The following is a 17,776-nucleotide window of genomic DNA, read 5'->3' on the forward strand; positions in this document are numbered from 1 at the left end:
ACTAACCCCTGTGGTGAGGTAGGGAGTCAGAGGGCTGTAGACTAACTAACTAACTAACTAACTAACTAAACCCTGTGGTGAGGTAGGGAGTCAGAGGGCTGTAGACTAACTAACTAACTAACCCCTGTGGTGAGGTAGGGAGTCAGAGGGCTGTAGACTAACTAACTAACTAACTAACTAACTAAACCCTGTGGTGAGGAAGGGAGTCAGAGGGCTGTAGACTAACTAACTAACCCCTGTGGTGGTGAGGTAGGTGGTGAGGTCAGAGGGCTGTAGACTAACTAACTAACCCCTGTGGTGAGGTAGGGAGTCAGAGGGCTGTAGACTAACTAACTAACCCCTGTGGTGAGGTAGGGAGTCAGAGGGCTGTAGACTAACTAACTAACCCCTGTGGTGAGGTAGGGAGTCAGAGGGCTGTAGACTAACTAACTAACCCCTGTGGTGAGGTAGGGAGTCAGAGGGCTGTAGACTAACTAACTAACTAACTAACTAACTAACTAACCCCTGTGGTGATGTAGGGAGTCAGAGGGCTGTAGACTAACTAACTAACCCCTGTGGTGAGGGGCTCTCCTGGTCTCTTCCCTCTCTCTGCCCGTTCCCTCTCCCTCACCCTTCCTCTCTCTGTCTCTTCCCTCTCTCTGCCCCGTTCCCACTCCCTCACCCTTCCTCTCTCGGTCTCTTCCCTCTCCATTCCTCTCTCGGTCTCTTCCCTCTCTCTGCCCCGTTCCCTCTCCCTCTCTCTTCCTCTCTCGGTCTCTTACCTCTCCCTTCCTCTCTCGGTCTCTTCCCTCTCTCTGCCCCGTTCCCTCTCCCTCTCTCTTCCTCTCTCGGTCTCTTCCCTCTCTCTTCCTCTCTCGGTCTCTTCTCTCTCTCTGCCCCCGTTCCCTCTCCCTCTCTCTTCCTCTCTCGGTCTCTTCCCTCTCCCTTCCTCTCTCGGTCTCTTCCCTCTCCATTCCTCTCTCGGCCTCTTCCCTCTCTCTGCCCCGTTCCCTCTCCCTCTCCCTTCCTCTCTCGGTCTCTTCCCTCTCTCTGCCCCGTTCCCTCTCCCTCTCTCTTCCTCTCTCGGTCTCTTCCCTCTCTCTTCCTCTCTCGGTCTCTTCCCTCTCTCTGCCCCGTTCCCTCTCCCTCTCCCTTCCTCTCTCGGTCTCTTCCCTCTCTCTGCCCCGTTCCCTCTCCCTCTCTCTTCCTCTCTCGGTCTCTTCCCTCTCCCTTCCTCTCTCGGTCTCTTCCCTCTCCATTCCTCTCTCGGTCTCTTCCCTCTCTCTGCCCCGTTCCCTCTCCCTCTCCCTTCCTCTCTCGGTCTCTTCCCTCTCTCTGCCCCGTTCCCTCTCCCTCTCTCTTCCTCTCTCGGTCTCTTCCCTCTCTCTGCCCCGTTCCCTCTCCCTCTCCCTTCCTCTCTCGGTCTCTTCCCTCTCTCTGCCCCGTTCCCTCTCCCTCTCTCTTCCTCTCTCGGTCTCTTCCCTCTCCCTTCCTCTCTCGGTCTCTTCCCTCTCTCGGTCTCTTCCCTCTCTCTTCCTCTCTCGGTCTCTTCCCTCTCTCTTCCTCTCTCGGTCTCTTCCCTCTCTCGGTCTCTTCCCTCTCTCTTCCTCTCTCGGTCTCTTCCTCTCTCGGTCTCTTCACCTCTCTCTTCCTCTCTCGGTCTCTTCCCTCTCTCGGTCTCTTCCCTCTCTCGGTCTCTTCCCTCTCTCTGCCCCGTTCCCTCTCCCTCTCTCTTCCTCTCTCGGTCTCTTCCCTCTCTCGGTCTCTTCCCTCTCCCTCTCTCGGTCTCTTCCCTCTCTCGGTCTCTTCCCTCTCTCTGCCCCGTTCCCTCTCCCTCACCCTTCCTCTCTTGGTCTCTTCCCTCTCTCTGCCCCCTGTTCCCTCTCCCTCTCCCTTTCTCTCTCGGTCTCTTGCCTCTCTCGGTCTCTTCCCTCTCTCTGCCCCCTCTCCCTCTCCCTCCTCTCCCGGTCTCTTCCCTCTCTCGGTCTCTTCCCTCTCTCTGCCCCGTTCCCTCTCCCTCTCCCTTCCTCTCTCGGTCTCTTCCCTCTCTCGGTCTCTTCCCTCTCTCTGCCCCGTTCCCTCTCCCTCTCCCTTCCTCTCTCGGTCTCTTCCCTCTCTCGGTCTCTTCCCTCTCTCTGCCCCTCTCCCTTCCTCTCTCCCTCTCCCTTCTCCTCTCTCGGTCTCTTCCCTCTCTCGGTCTCTTCCCTCTCTCTTCCTCCTCGGTCTCTTCCCTCTCTCTGCCCCGTTCCCTTCCTTCCTCTCTCGGTCTCTTCCCTCTCTCTGCCCCGTCTCTTCCCTTCCTCTCTCCCTCTTCCCTCTCCTGCCCCGTCCCTCTCCTTCCTCTCTCGGTCTCTTCCCTCTCTCTGCCCCGTTCCCTCTCCCTTCCTCTCCTCTTCCCTCTCTCCCCGTTCCCTCTCCCTTCCTCTCCTCTTCCCTCTCTGCCCCGTTCCCTCCTCCTCTCCCTTCCTCTCTCGGTCTCTTCCCTCTCTCGGTCTCTTCCCTCTCTCTGCCCCGTTCCCTCTCCCTTCCTCTCTCTGGCCTGGACTCATTGTAATACAGAAACATCACTAAAGGCCGTGACAGACAAGCCAACGGTGGATTATTTGTGAAGAGGTGCCATCGTTGTTGACCAATCACAGCATAGCCTGCGTGACAACACGTCAGACAGCAGGACCAGATAACTAACCCACTCTAGATAGATAGATAGATATATAAATAAATCACTGTTTTCTTACCCAGTTTTAATTTTATGAATAATTTACTTTTGCAGGTAAAATACGTTATGGTGTTAAAGCGATTCATCGATAATGTTTGTTTATGTCGTTGCTATGGTCACCGGCGGCTGTCGCACTCCTGTGTGAAGGCCGCTTTGGCTAGATGGAAAAGTGGTGTGGCAGGGGGTCAGGGGAGGGTTGTACTGTACAACTGCCAGTTGCCAAACTTCCTCCCAGCGTGTTTAGGTAGTACGTTCTTTCCCCTGCTTCGCTGATGTACTGATCCCTCCCTCCTCAGTGACTAAGACTCAGTATTGTACATTCTGTATTCACAACATTAAGTCAATATTAATAGCTTACATTCCCAGCTCTGTGTTAGTCATTTCCTTCATTACCCCTCTGTTCTCTCCCTCCCTCTGTTCTGTTCCTCCCTCTGTTCTGTTCCTCCCTCTGTTCTGTTCCTCCCTCTGTTCTGTTCCGCTCTCCTCTACCTCCTCCCTCTGTTCCTCTCTCCTCTACCTCCTCCCTCTGTTCCCCTCTCTCTACCTCCTCACACTGTTCTGTTCCCCTCTCTCTACCTCCTCCCTCTGTTCTGTTCCCCTCTCTCTCTACCTCCTCCCTCTGTTCTGTTCCTCTCTCTACCTCCTCCCTCTGTTCTGTTCCTCTCTCTACCTCCTCCCTCTGTTCTGTTCCCCTCTCTCACCTCTACCTTGCCTGAGTCTGGTCTTGCCTCATAGTAAAACAGTACACTACTTACCCCTGTGGCGCTCTCCCTCCCCTCCCTCCCATATCTCCATCTCTATTCCTCCCCAAGCTTCAGTGTTGTAAGGACTCTGGTATTGCCTCAGAACCAGGCCAAGAGGACATTATGTTCCCTTGTAATAGCCAGACATTATTTGCCATGTTGTTTTTGGCCTCTCTTGCACTTTCCAGTTGGTGTCCAGTTATTTTTTTAAACATTTTTGTTCGTGTTAAATGTAACCCTTTTTTTAACCAGGCAAGTCAGTTAAGAACAAATTCTTATTTATCAATGATGGCCTAGGAACAGTGGGTTAACTGCCTCTTTCAGGGGCAGAACGACAGATTTGTACCTTGTCAGCTCAGATGATTCGATCCAACAACCTTTAGGTTACGAGTCCAACACCACATATGGAGCTCAGCCGACTCTGTCCGTGACCGAGCCAACGGGCGTCCTCGGCACATGACCGAGCTCCACACGGGGCGGAGTCCACTGGGCTCCATATTGCATCATCGGGGCCACACTGCCCCCCAGGACATCTACAGCACCAGGTGTAACAGGAAGGACAGAAATAAGAAATATCAGAACGAGCAATGTCAGTCTATAACTAATATATATATATTATATGTGGGCACCCCTTCAAAACTGGTGGATTGGACTATTTCAGCCACAGCTGACCAGGTGACAGGTGTACACAACCGGAGCTTAGTGATGAGCTTGGAGGGCATAATGGTGTTGAAAGCTGAGCTGTAGTTGATGAAAAGCATTTTTACAGGTATTTCTCTTGTCCAGAGGGACAAGACAGTGTTTACTAGGAGTTGATTTTGTCCAGTAGGGACAAGACAGTGTTTACTAGGAGTTGATTTTGTTCTCAACTCATAGTAAACTCAGATCTTTCCCTATTAGAACTTTTTGACAGAAATTGTAGAACTGTTTGTTGAATTTTGGCCCTTAACTACTTCCTGTTGCGTGGTGCAAGTTTTTTGTTTTGATTGTAGTGAGAGCTGTCTGCCAAAAAGCTAAACTTGCGCAACAGGAAAATAAATCTGATTGTGGGTTGCTGTAAAATCTCTAGCTAGCCAACTTGAATAGCCATCTGTGAGACACAATAATAGCTACATCCAAGCTACCATAGCTGCTCTCTGTGCAAACAACCATTATTGCTTTATACCCCTAAAAAGGTGATGCGGTGGCCCAATTTGAATTAACATTTATTTAACGAGGCAAATCAGTTAAGAACAAATTCTTGGCCTAGGAACAGTGGGTTAACTGCCTTGTTCAGGGGCAGAACGACAGATTTATACCTTGTCAGCTCTGGGATTTGATCCAACAACCTTTCGGCTACCTGCCACCTCTACACTCTAACCACTAGACTATCTGCCACCTCTACACTCTAACCACTAGGCTACCTGCCACCTCTACACTCTAACCACTAGGCTACCTGCCACCTCTACACTCTAACCACTAGGCTACCTGCCACCTCTACACTCTAACCACTAGGCTACCTGCCACCTCTACACTCTAACCACTAGGCTACCTGCCACCTCTACACTCTAACCACTAGGCTACCTGCCGCCTCTACACTCTAACCACTAGGCTACCTGCTGCCTCTACACTCTAACCACTAGGCTACCTGCCTCCTCTACACTCTAACCACTAGGCTACCTGCCTCCTCTACACTCTTAACCACTAGGCTACCTGCTGCCTCTACACTCTAACCACTAGGCTACCTGCCGCCTCCACACTCTAACCACTAGGCTACCTGCCGCCTCTACACTCTAACCACTAGGCTACCTGCCGCCTCTACACTCTAACCACTAGGCTACCTGCCGCCTCTACACTCTAACCACTAGGCTACCTGCCGCCTCTACACTCTAACCACTAGGCTACCTGCCGCCTCTACACTCTAACCACTAGGCTACCTGCCGCCTCTACACTCTAACCACTAGGCTACCTGCCACCTCTACACTCTAACCACTAGGCTACCTGCCGCCCCTACACTCTAACCACTAGGCTACCTGCCTCCTCTACACTCTAACCACTAGGCTACCTGCCGCCTCTACACTCTAACCACTAGGCTACCTGCCACTCCATATTAACCCTAATGGTTTCCACTAGTTACCATAGTCAAAGTCAAAATGAGCTTTTTAGTCTTAAAATGATACTTGTGGATTTTGGCCAGATCCCCAGAGTAAGATATACTTGTGGATACCATTTTAATGTCTCTGCATGGTGTTTGAGGTATACCAATAGACTACCAGTCAGCGCGCTAACGCTAGTTAGCATTTTCTCACAAAACTACCTCTAATTTTAGCTAGCCACAGCAGCCAAATAGCTAGCCACAGCAGCCAACTAGCTAGCCACAGCAGCCAACTAGCTAGCCACAGCAGCCAACTAGCTAGCCACAGCAGCCAACTAGCTAGCCACAGCAGCCAACTAGCTAGCCACAGCAGCAAACTAGCTAGCTAGGTAGCAGTCTAGAACATTCACTCACTAGTTTGTACACAGGATTTGGCATTGGTTAATCAAATCTCTCTATTCCTGGTTACTGTCCTGGTTACAGTCCTGGTTACTGTCCTGGTTACAGTCCTGGTTACTGTCCTGGTTACTGTCCTGGTTACAGTCCTGGTTAGTGTCCTGGTTACAGTCCTGGTTACTGTCCTGGTTACAGTCCTGGTTACTGTCCTGGTTACTGTCCTAGTTACTGCCCTGGTTACTGTCCTGGTTACAGTCCTGATAACTGTCCTAGTTACTGTCCTGGTTACTGTCCTGATAACTGTCCTGGTTACTGTCCTGGTTACAGTCCTGGTTACAGTCACAAAACTTCACATGAACTGCCTACATCATTACACATATTAGTCCTTAATTGTGGAAATAAGATATGCAAGATTTGTATTTTATATATATATATATATATACATACATACTGACCTAGTGAGATATACATGGAGGAGGTTTAATATCCTGACCTAGTGAGATATACATGGAGGAGGTTTAATATCCTGACCTAGTGAGATATACATGGAGGAGGTTTAATATCCTGACCTAGTGAGATATACATGGAGGAGGTTTAATATCCTGACCTAGTGAGATATACATGGAGGAGGTTTAATATCCTGACCTAGTGAGATATACATGGAGGAGGTTTAATATCCTGACCTAGTGAGATATACATGGAGGAGGTTTAATATCCTGACCTAGTGAGATATACATGGAGGAGGTTTAATATCCTGACCTAGTGAGATATACATGGAGGAGGTTTAATATCCTGACCTAGTGAGATATACATGGAGGAGGTTTAATATCCTGACCTAGTGAGATATACATGGAGGAGGTTTAATATCCTGACCTAGTGAGATATACATGGAGGAGGTTTAATATCCTGACCTAGTGAGATATACATGGAGGAGGTTTAATATCCTGACCTAGTGAGATATACATGGAGGAGGTTTAATATCCTGACCTAGTGAGATATACATGGAGGAGGTTTAATATCCTGACCTAGTGAGATATACATGGAGGAGGTTTAATATCCTGACCTAGTGAGATATACATGGAGGAGGTTTAATATCCTGACCTAGTGAGATATACATGGAGGAGGTTTAATATCCTGACCTAGTGAGATATACATGGAGGAGGTTTAATATCCTGACCTAGTGAGATATACATGGAGGAGGTTTAATATCCTGACCTAGTGAGATATACATGGAGGAGGTTTAATATCCTGACCTAGTGAGATATACATGGAGGAGGTTTAATATCCTGACCTAGTGAGATATACATGGAGGAGGTTTAATATCCTGACCTAGTGAGATATACATGGAGGAGGTTTAATATCCTGACCTAGTGAGATATACATGGAGGAGGTTTAATATCCTGACCTAGTGAGATATACATGGAGGAGGTTTAATATCCTGACCTAGTGAGATATACATGGAGGAGGTTTAATATCCTGACCTAGTGAGATATACATGGAGGAGGTTTAATATCCTGACCTAGTGAGATATACATGGAGGAGGTTTAATACCCTGACCTAGTGAGATATACATGGAGGAGGTTTAATATCCTGACCTAGTGAGATATACATGGAGGAGGTTTAATACCCTGACCTAGTGAGATATACATGGAGGAGGTTTAATACCCTGACCTAGTGAGATATACATGGAGGTTTAATATCCTGACCTAGTGAGATATACATGGAGGAGGTTTAATATCCTGACCTAGTGAGATATACATGGAGGAGGTTTAATATCCTGACCTAGTGAGATATACATGGAGGAGGTTTAATATCCTGACCTAGTGAGATATACATGGAGGAGGTTTAATATCCTGACCTAGTGAGATATACATGGAGGAGGTTTAATATCCTGACCTAGTGAGATATACATGGAGGAGGTTTAATATCCTGACCTAGTGAGATATACATGGAGGAGGTTTAATATCCTGACCTAGTGAGATATACATGGAGGAGGTTTAATATCCTGACCTAGTGAGATATACATGGAGGTTAAATCAAGCTAGTTGACTACTTTCTTATGTCATTCTTGTTGGCACCAAAAGTTTTAAAAGGGGACAGAATGTGGTCGGACCATCAGATAATTGGCATATACATTACTCTTACTGAATTTCCGTGGGCGAGGACATTGGACATTTAAATCAAAGCCTATTTATTGGCCAGAAGAATGTATAACTGAATCATTCCAGATAACATAGGTACAGCAAATCTCCTTATTGTATGTCTCAGCCTCCAGTATTTATGCTGCAGTAGTTTATGTGTCGGGGGGCTAGGGTCAGTTTGTTATATCTGGAGTACTTCTCCTGTCCTATTCGGTGTCCTGTGTGAATCTAAGTGTGCGTTCTCTAATTCTCTCCTTCTCTCTTTCTTTCTCTCTCTCGGAGGACCTGAGCCCTAGGACCATGCCCCAGGACTACCTGACATGATGACTCCATGCTGTCCCCAGTCCACCTGGCCGTGCTGCTGCTCCAGTTTCAACTGTTCTGCCTTATTATTATTGGACCATGCTGGTCATTTATGAACATTTGAACATCTTGGCCATGTTCTGTTATAATCTCCACCCGGCACAGCCAGAACAGGACTGGCCACCCCACATAGCCTGGTTCCTCTCTAGGTTTCTTCCTAGGTTTTGGCCTTTCTAGGGAGTTTTTCCTAGCCACCGTGCTTCTACACCTGCATTGCTTGCTGTTTGGGGTTTTAGGCTGGGTTTCTGTACAGCACTTTGAGATATCAGCTGATGTACGAAGGACTATATAAATAAATGTGATTTGATTTGATTTATGGGACACTTTTAAAAATGTGCCTTTAGAGGCCATGCAATTCAATACAACATCAATGTAGGTCAAAGGAGTCCATACTAAGAAAAGGAAATAGAAGGTCTAACAGAACAGATAGAGGGCAATAAAAACGCTACCATGGAGGCTCAAAATAAGTTAGAGGAAAAACAACAAGAAATGGAGGAACTTATTCAACAAAAATCCAGTGTAATATATTATAAAAAACACAGCAAACTGGATGGAAAATGGGAGGGAGTGGGGAATTCTACTAATTATGTTTTTAATCTTCAACATAGAAATGCTACTAAAAATAATTTACTGAAACTTTTAACAAATGACAGTCACCCATGATTCACCAAATTATATTCTGAAAAGAGGAAGTACTTTCATCATATGTTTTCATTTCCATCTCCTCTAACTGAAGCTAAATGTAAAGGATTATTTTTAAATTAAACATCTGTACAGAAAAACTCATGTGAAGGTGAAAGTACAGAGGAGGAACTTCATGATGCGATTAAAGCCTTTAAGTCTGGGAAAACTCCAGGGCTGGATGGCATACCAGTGGAGGTAGACCAAACTCCAGGGCTGGATGGCATACCAGTGGAGGTAGACCAAACTCCAGGGCTGGATGGCATACCAGTGGAGGTAGACCAAACTCCAGGCCTGGATGGCATACCAGTGGAGGTAGACCAAACTCCAGGGCTAGATGGCATACCAGTGGAGGTAGACCAAACTCCAGGGCTGGATGGCATACCAGTGGAGGTAGACCAAACTCCAGGGCTGGATGGCATACCAGTGGAGGTAGACCAAACTCCAGGGCTGGATGGCATACCAGTGGAGGTAGACCAAACTCCAGGCCTGGATGGCATACCAGTGGAGGTAGACCAAACTCCAGGGCTAGATGGCATACCAGTGGAGGTAGACCAAACTCCAGGGCTGGATGGCATACCAGTGGAGGTAGACCAAACTCCAGGGCCGGATGGCATACCAGTAGAAGTATACCAAACCTTTTCTGATATACTCAGAGGTCCATTATTAGCATGTTTCAACCACTCCTATGTAAACAGTAGATTATCAGCAACAAGAAGGTCTGATATCACTATTACTGAAACAGGATACAAGTGAGAAATATAAAGATCCAGTCCATTTAAACAATTGAAGGCCCCTTACACTTCAGTGTTGTGATGCAAAAATTCTAGGCAAAATGCATATACTTTTTAAAAAGTATTGTCGGACATTATTCATTCTTATCAGACAGTTTTTTGTTTTTTTTAATGGACGATGCATTGAAAATAAAAGACAAGTTCTGGAAACAATATAACACTATGAAACACCAGTCTCAACATCAAGAGTGAAGAGGTGACTCCGGGATGCTGGCCTTCCAGGCAGAGTTCCTCTGTCCAGTCTCAACGTCAAGAGTGAAGAGGTGACTCCGGGATGCTGGCCTTCTAGGCAGAGTTCCTCTGTCCAGTCTCAACGTCAAGAGTGAAGAGGTGACTCCGGGATGCTGGCCTTCTAGGCAGAGTTCCTCTGTCCAGTCTCAACGTCAAGAGTGAAGAGGTGACTCCGGGATGCTGGCCTTCTAGGCAGAGTTCCTCTGTCTAGTCTCAACATCAACAGTGAAGAGGCGACTCCGGGACGCTGGCCTTCTAGGCAGAGTTCCTCTGTCCAGTGTCTGTGTTCTTTTGCCCATCTTAATCTTTTCTTTTAATTGGCCAGTCTGAGATATGGCTTTTTCTTTGCAACTCTGCCTAGAAGGCCAGCATCCCGGAGTCGCCTCTTCACTGTTGACGTTGAGACTGGTGTTTTGCGGGTACTATTCAATGAAGCTGCCAGTTGAGGACTTGTGAGGCGTCTGTTTCTGAACTAGACACACTAATGTACTTGTCGTCTTGCTCAGTTGTGCACCGTGGCCTCCCACTCCTCTTTCTATTCTGGTTAGAGCCAGTTTGCACTGTTCTGTGAAGGGAGTAGTACACAGCGCTGTACGAGATTAATGGCAATTTCTCGCATTTAATAGCCTTCATTTCTCAGAACAAGAATAGACTGACGAGTTTCAGAAGAAAGGTTTTTGTTTCTCGCCATTTTGAGCCTGTAATCGAACCCACAAATGCTGATGCTCCAGATATTCAACTAGTCTAAAGAAGGCCAGATTTATTGCTTCTTTAAATCAGAACAACTGTTTTAAGCTGTGCTAATATAATTACAAAAGGTTTTTCTAATGATCAATTAGCCTTTTAAATTATAAACTTGGATTAGCTAACACAACGTGCCATTGGAACACAGGAGTGATGGTTGCTGATAATGGGCCTCTGTACGTCTATGTAGATATTCCATTAAGAATCAGCTGTTTCCAGCTACAATAGTCATTTACAACATTAACAATGTCTACTGTCACGCCCTGGTCAAAGTATTTTGTGTTTATCTTTATGTATTTGGTCAGGCCAGGGTGTGGCATGGGGTTTTTGTAATTGTGGTGTGTTTGTCTTGGGGTTTTGGTGGTGGTATTGGGATTGTAGCTTAGTGGGTTGTCTAGCAAGGTCTATGGCTGTCTGGAGTGGTTCTCAATCAGAGGCAGGTGCTTATCGTTGTCTCTGATTGGGAACCATATTTAGGCAGCCATATTCTTTGAGTTTGTCGTGGGTGATTGTCCTTAGTGTCTTACTTGTACTCTCTGTTAGTTTGCACTAGATAGGCTGTTTTCGGTTTTCATTACGTTTATTGTTTTGTAGTGTTTAGTGTTTAGTCGTGTTTAGTGTTTAGTCGTGTTTACGTTTTGTTTAATAAATATGGATCGCAATCGACACGCTGCAGTTTGGTCCGACTCTCCTTCATCACCACTAGAAAACCGTTACAGAATCACCCACCACCAACGGACCAAGCAGCGTGTTAACAGGCAGGAACCACAGGAGAGGCAACAGAGGCAGCAGCAGCAGGAGCAGCAGCAGCTGCAGTGGGAGAGGCTGCACCACCTGGAGAAATGGACATGGGAGGAAGAACTGGACGGTAAAGGACCCTGGGCTCAGCCTGGAGAATATCGCCGCCCCAAGGAAGAACTGGAGGCGGCGAAAGCTGAGAGGCGCAGATATGAGGAGGCAGCACGGCGTAGCGGATGGAAGCCCCAAAAATTTCTTGGGGGGCTCAGGAGAGTGTGGCAGAGTCAGGAGTCAGACCTGAGCCAACTCTCCTGTTTATCGTGAGGAGCCAAGGAGGAGACCAGAACCAGAGACTGTGAAGGAGTTAATGGGGAAATTGGAGGAGAGAGAAATGAGGGAGTTGCTGTGTTGGTGCTTTTTGCATGGAATTCGCCCGACGGAACGTGTTGGGGATTTGATGGCACCTGGGTTAGCGCTCCATACTCGTCCTGAGGTGCGTGTTAGTCGGCTGGTGAAGTTGGTGCCAGCCTCACGCACCAGGCCTCCTGTGCACATCCCTAGCCTTGCACATCCTGTGCCAACACTGCTCTCAAGATCTCCAGTACGCCTTCACGGTCTAGCCCATCCTGTGCCACCTCCACACTCCAGTCCTCCGGTAGCAGCTCCCCGCTCCAGGCTTCCTGTGCGTGTCCTCGATCCAGTACCACCAGTTCCAGCACCACGCACCAGGCCTTCAGTGTGCCTCGCCTGTTCAGCGCAGCCAGCGCTTTTCTCCTCTCCTGCGCTGCTGGAGTCTCCCGCCTGTTTAGCGCAGCCAGAGCCTTTCTCCTCTACAGCGCTGCCGGATCCTCCCGCCTGTTCAGCGCAGCCAGAGCCTTCCTCCTCTACAGCGCTGCCGGAGCCTCCCGCCTGTTTAGCGCAGCCAGAGCCTTTCTCCTCTCCTACGCTGCCGGAGTCTCCCGCCTGTTCAGCGCAGCCAGAGCTGCCAGCCTGCATGGAGAAGCCAGAGCTGCCAGCCTGCATGGAGCAGCCAGAGCTGTCAGTCCGCATAGAGCAGCCAGAGCTGTCAGTCCGCATAGAGCAGCCAGAGCTGTCAGTCTGCATGGAGCAGCCAGAGCTGTCAGTCTGCATGGAGCAGCCAGAGCTGTCAGTCTGCATGGAGCAGCCAGAGATGTCAGTCTGCATGGAGCAGCCAGAGATGTCAGTCTGCATGGAGCAGCCAGAGCTGCCAGTCTGCATGAAGCAGCCAGTCTGCATGGAGCAGCCAGAGCTGCCAGTCTGCATGGAGCAGCCAGAGCTGCCAGTCTGCATGGAGCAGCCAGAGCTGCCAGTCTGCATGAAGCAGCCAGAGCTGTCAGTCTGCATGGAGCAGCCAGAGCTGCCAGTCTGCATGGAGCTGCCAGTCTGCAAGGAGCAGCCAGAGCTGTCAGTCTACATGAAGCAGCCCAAGCTGCCAGTCTGCATGAAGCAGCCAGTCTACATGGAGCAGCCAGAGCTGCCAGTCTGCATGAAGCAGCCAGAGCTGTCAGTCTGCATGGAGCAGTCAGAGCTGTCAGTCTACATGAAGCAGCCCGAGCTGCCAGTCTGCATGAAGCAGTCAGTCTACATGGAGCAGCCAGAGCTGTCAGTCCGCATGGAGCAGCCAGAGCTGTCAGTCTACATGAAGCAGCCCGAGCTGCCAGTCTGCATGAAGCAGCCAGTCTACATGGAGCAGCCAGAGATGTCAGTCTGCATGAAGCAGCCAGAGCTGTCAGTCTGCATAGAGCAGCCAGTCTGCATGGAGCTGCCAGTCTGCATGGAGCAGCCAGTCTGCATGGAGCTGCCAGTCTGCAAGGAGCTGTCAGTCTGCACGGAGCTGTCAGTCTGCACGGAGCTGTCAGTCTGTAAGGAGCTGCCAGTCTGCAAGGAGCTGCCAGTCAGCACGGAGCCGCCAGAGCGGTCAGTCTGTAAGAAGCCGCCAGAGCTGTCAGCCTATATGGAGCAGCTAGTGCCGCCAGTCTGCCCAGCGCCGCCAGTGCCCCCAGTCTGCCCAGCGTCGCCAGTCTGCCCAGCGCCGACAGTCTGCCCAGCATCGCCAGTCTGCCCAGCATCGCCAGTCTGCCCAGCGTCGTCAGTCTGCCCAGCGTCGTCAGTCTGCCCAGCACCGCCAGTCTGCCCAGCGCCGCCAGTCTGCCCAGCGCCGCCAGTCTGCCCAGCGCCGCCAGTCTGCCCAGCATCGCCAGTCTGCCCAGCGCCGCTAGTCTGCCCAGCGCCGCCAGTCTGCCCAGCGCCGCCAGTCTGCCCAGCGCCGCCAGATCTGCCAGTCAGCCAGACTCTTCCAGATCTGCCAGTCAGCCAGACTCTTCCAGATCTGCCAGTCAGCCAGACTCTTCCAGATCTGCCAGTCAACCAGACTCTTCTAGATCTGCCAGTCAACCAGACTCTTCCAGATCTGCCAGTCAACCAGACTCTTCCAGATCTGCCAGTCAACCAGACTCTTCCAGATCTGCCAGTCAACCAGACTCTTCCAGATCTGCCAGTCAACCAGACTCTTCCAGATCTGCCAGTCAACCAGACTCTTCCAGATCTGCCAGTCAGCCAGGATCTGCCAGTCAGCCAGGATCTGCCAGTCAGCCAGGATCTGCTGAAACCACCAGCCAGCCAGGAGCTGGTAGATCTATCTACCTGCCTGAGCTTCCTCTCACTCCTGAGCTTCCTCTCACTCCTGAGCTTCCTCTCACTCCTGAGCTTCCTCTCACTCCTGAGCTTCCTCTCACTCCTGAGCTTTCTCTCACTCCCGAGCTGCCTCGGTCCCGAGCTGTCCTTCAGTCCCGATCTGCTCCTCAGTCCAGTGGGGTTCTGGGTGAGGACTACTAGGCCATGGTCGGCGGCGAGGGTGGACTATCCAGGGACGAAGGGAGAGGGGACTAAGACATTAAAGGAGTGGGGTCCACGTCCCCGCGCCGGAGCCGCCACCATGGACAGACGCCCACCCGGACCCTCCCTATTGTTTTGAGGTGCGTTCGGGAGTCCGCACCTTAGGGGGTTCTGTCACGCCCTGGTCAAAGTATTTTGTGTTTATCTTTATGTATTTGGTCAGGCCAGGGTGTGGCATGGGGTTTTTGTAATTGTGGTGTGTTTGTCTTGGGGTTTTGGTGGTGGTATTGGGATTGTAGCTTAGTGGGTTGTCTAGCAAAGTCTATGGCTGTCTGGAGTGGTTCTCAATCAGAGGCAGGTGCTTATCGTTGTCTCTGATTGGGAACCATATTTAGGCAGCCATATTCTTTGAGTTTGTCGTGGTGATTGTCCTTAGTGTCTTACTTGTACTCTCTGTTAGTTTGCACTAGATAGGCTGTTTTCGGTTTTCATTACGTTTATTGTTTTGTAGTGTTTAGTGTTTAGTCGTGTTTAGTGTTTAGTCGTGTTTACGTTTTTGTTTAATAAATATGGATCGCAATCGACACGCTGCAGTTTGGTCCGACTCTCCTTCATCACCACTAGAAAACCGTTACATCTACACTGTATTTCTGATCAATTTGATGTTATTTTAATGGACAAAAAAACTATGAAATGTCTAAGTGACCCCAAACTTTTTAACGGTAGTGTGTATATGTATACAAAATATATATAAACCTTTATTTAACTAGGCAAGTCAGTTAAGAACAAATTGTTATTTACAATGACGGTAAACCCTAACGACGCTGGGTCAAGTGTGTGCCGCCCTATAGGAGTCCCAATCACGGACAGTTGTGAAACAGCCTGGGATCGAACCAGGGTCTGTAGTGACGCCTCTAGCACTTAGATGTAGTACCTTGGACCGCTGTGCCACTCAGGAGCCCGAGTGGCAACTTTAGATCACTGTCAACTCATAGTAAACATCAACTCACTGTAATGTATATGACCTGCCCTATCTCCTGATGAGTCAGCCAGTTTACCAAGTCTGTCAACTCACCATCTCCTTATGAGTCAGCCAGTTTACTGGGTGTCAATATGTGTCAGTGTGTACCCATGACAGCAGCACATGACAGAGTGGTCATAACGAGAACAAACACGGACTTGTCCAAAATGGAACCCTATTCCCAACTCCAGCCCCCCCGTACCCCCAACAGCCCAACTCCAGTACCCCAAACAGCCCAACTCCAGTACCCCCAACAGCCCAACTCCAGTACCCTCAACAGCCCAACTCCAGTACCCCCAACAGCTCAACTCCAGTACCCCCAACAGCTCAACTCCAGCCCTCCTGTACCCTCAACAGCCCAACTCCAGTACCCCCAACAGCTCAACTCCTGTACCCCCAACAGCTCAACTCCTGTACCCCCAACAGCTCAACTCCTGTACTGCCAACAGCCCAACTCCAGCCCTCCTGTACCCCCAACAGTACACATCTGTATTGTAGCCCCAGACAAACTCACCTGATTCAACTCATTGAGGGCCTGATGATTAGTTGACAAGTTGAGTCAGGTGTGTTTGTCCAGGTCTACACATACAGATGTGTGCTGTTGAGGCTACTGGAGCTGGGAAACACTGCCCTGCTCAAAAGTAGTGCACTATGTAGGGGAATAGGGTTGTCATTTGGGACACAACCAAGTACTCATATCCATAATGAGGTGTCTCACAGGAGGGTCTGGGGTCTTCAATCAACACAGTAGTTCTGTAGTACATATACTTATCAGGGTCTTGTGTGGGGTAGAATGATTACCTTGATGAAGCAACTTAAAGCCGTTCCTACAGCTCAGGCAGCCAGGCATCCCAGCCATGATGACCAGCTGTATGCAAACAATGGCTGTGTGCTTTGGAACAGTATACCCAGCCTGGTCTCAGAGCATTTCGTATTATTCTGTAAGAAAATCCGAGACTCCGTTTAGTATGATACGTTACATTTCATATGGTATGTATTCATTTGTGGCTGTCCATCACCTATTTCGTATAATATGTTATGAATTACAAATCCTATTACATGTTACATATTTGCAAAACGTACTTTATTTTACAAATTCTAGCTAGATGGCTAACATTGGCCAGCTGGCTAATGTTAGCTAGGCTATGGGTTAAGTTTAGGAGTTAGGTTAAAGGGTTAGGGGAAGGGTTAGCTAAAATTCAAAGTAGTTGCAAAGTTGCTCTAATTCTAAAGTTGTCTTTGATGAGATTTGAACACACCCACCCCCCTTCCCCGACCAATCACCCTACATTCGTGTAACTATCTGTCTTATGTAGCCATACCAAACGTAACATATCATACTAAATTTGTTCGCCGATTTACATTTACAATGTTACGTCAAGTCTATGACACCAGGCTGGTATACCGTGCTCTGTGTATATTAGGGTGTGTGACCGCAGTCACGTAGAGCTGTCGGTCCAACAGAGAATGAACCAGTACTCTACTTCCTACAGATGAATCCTCATCATCTCTCCTTCATGCACTGAAGTAGAATCATGAAAGCATAGGAAATGACAGAAATAATGGCTGATATTCATTGGCCAAGAAAAGGGGGTAAAGTATTTGGATATGTGTAATGTAAAAGCCTATTAGGTTTTATTTCACAATGAAAAGTTTGGGTGCCTTTAGCCTAGATGGTAAATAGTTAGTCTGAACAGGCATCTCTTCAGGCAACGCGGGTAAACTTTTTGGACAATATACTGACACGTTAAATTGCATGTGAGCCACTGCCCGCGGATACAATATAACAACTGCTGTAAACAATGTAGCCAATCGCACCGCTAATTTGCTGGAACAAGAAGATACACAGAACATAATCCAAAATACAACGAGTATCATTTAAACCTGCGAATTATGAACCAAAGTCCTTTACTCACCTCCTTACATGGAAAACCATGATGTTTGCACGTTTTAGATGGGTATTTTAAAACTATTTTGTTAACGGGATAGCGCAACACAGATGTCTCTTCAATACTACCGGTTATTCATCGTTACCGTCAGTTTAGGAGGCTTTGCAAAATCCTATTGGTTGAATTCCCTTCCTTAGATGTACGATACTATTTCCGTTCTTTTAAATGAAACCAAAGACAGTAGAACAATACTGAAATGTTTGTCTGGATGGAAAAGGTCCACACTAAGGAAGTACAGAGAGGACATATATATACAAAATAAAAGATTCCCTCATTATGTTCCAGATCACAATTTATTTATCTCATGATGCAGGTAGTCTAGTGGTTAGAGCAGGTAGCCTAGTGGTTAG

General features: G+C 48.5%; 1 long non-coding RNA gene across 5 annotated transcripts in view; it reads right to left on the reverse strand.

Moving 5' to 3' along the window:
* Positions 1–17,549, reverse strand: part of LOC121846960 — a 55,574-nt gene extending 38,025 nt beyond the window's left edge. For 2 of the 5 annotated variants that reach the window (XR_006083960.1, XR_006083958.1), the window contains exons 1-3: positions 17,394–17,549; positions 16,279–16,416; positions 3,785–3,971 (exon numbers count right to left, since the gene is read on the reverse strand). This is a non-coding gene — a long non-coding RNA (uncharacterized LOC121846960). The remainder of the gene's footprint in view (positions 1–3,784; positions 3,972–16,278; positions 16,417–17,393) is intronic. The other 3 variants (XR_006083961.1, XR_006083962.1, XR_006083959.1) reach the window with 3 other exon arrangements.
* Positions 17,550–17,776: the final 227 nt, after the last annotated feature.

The sequence above is a fragment of the Oncorhynchus tshawytscha genome, linkage group LG08, assembly GCF_018296145.1.
Source record: "Oncorhynchus tshawytscha isolate Ot180627B linkage group LG08, Otsh_v2.0, whole genome shotgun sequence".
NCBI lineage: Eukaryota > Metazoa > Chordata > Actinopteri > Salmoniformes > Salmonidae > Oncorhynchus > Oncorhynchus tshawytscha.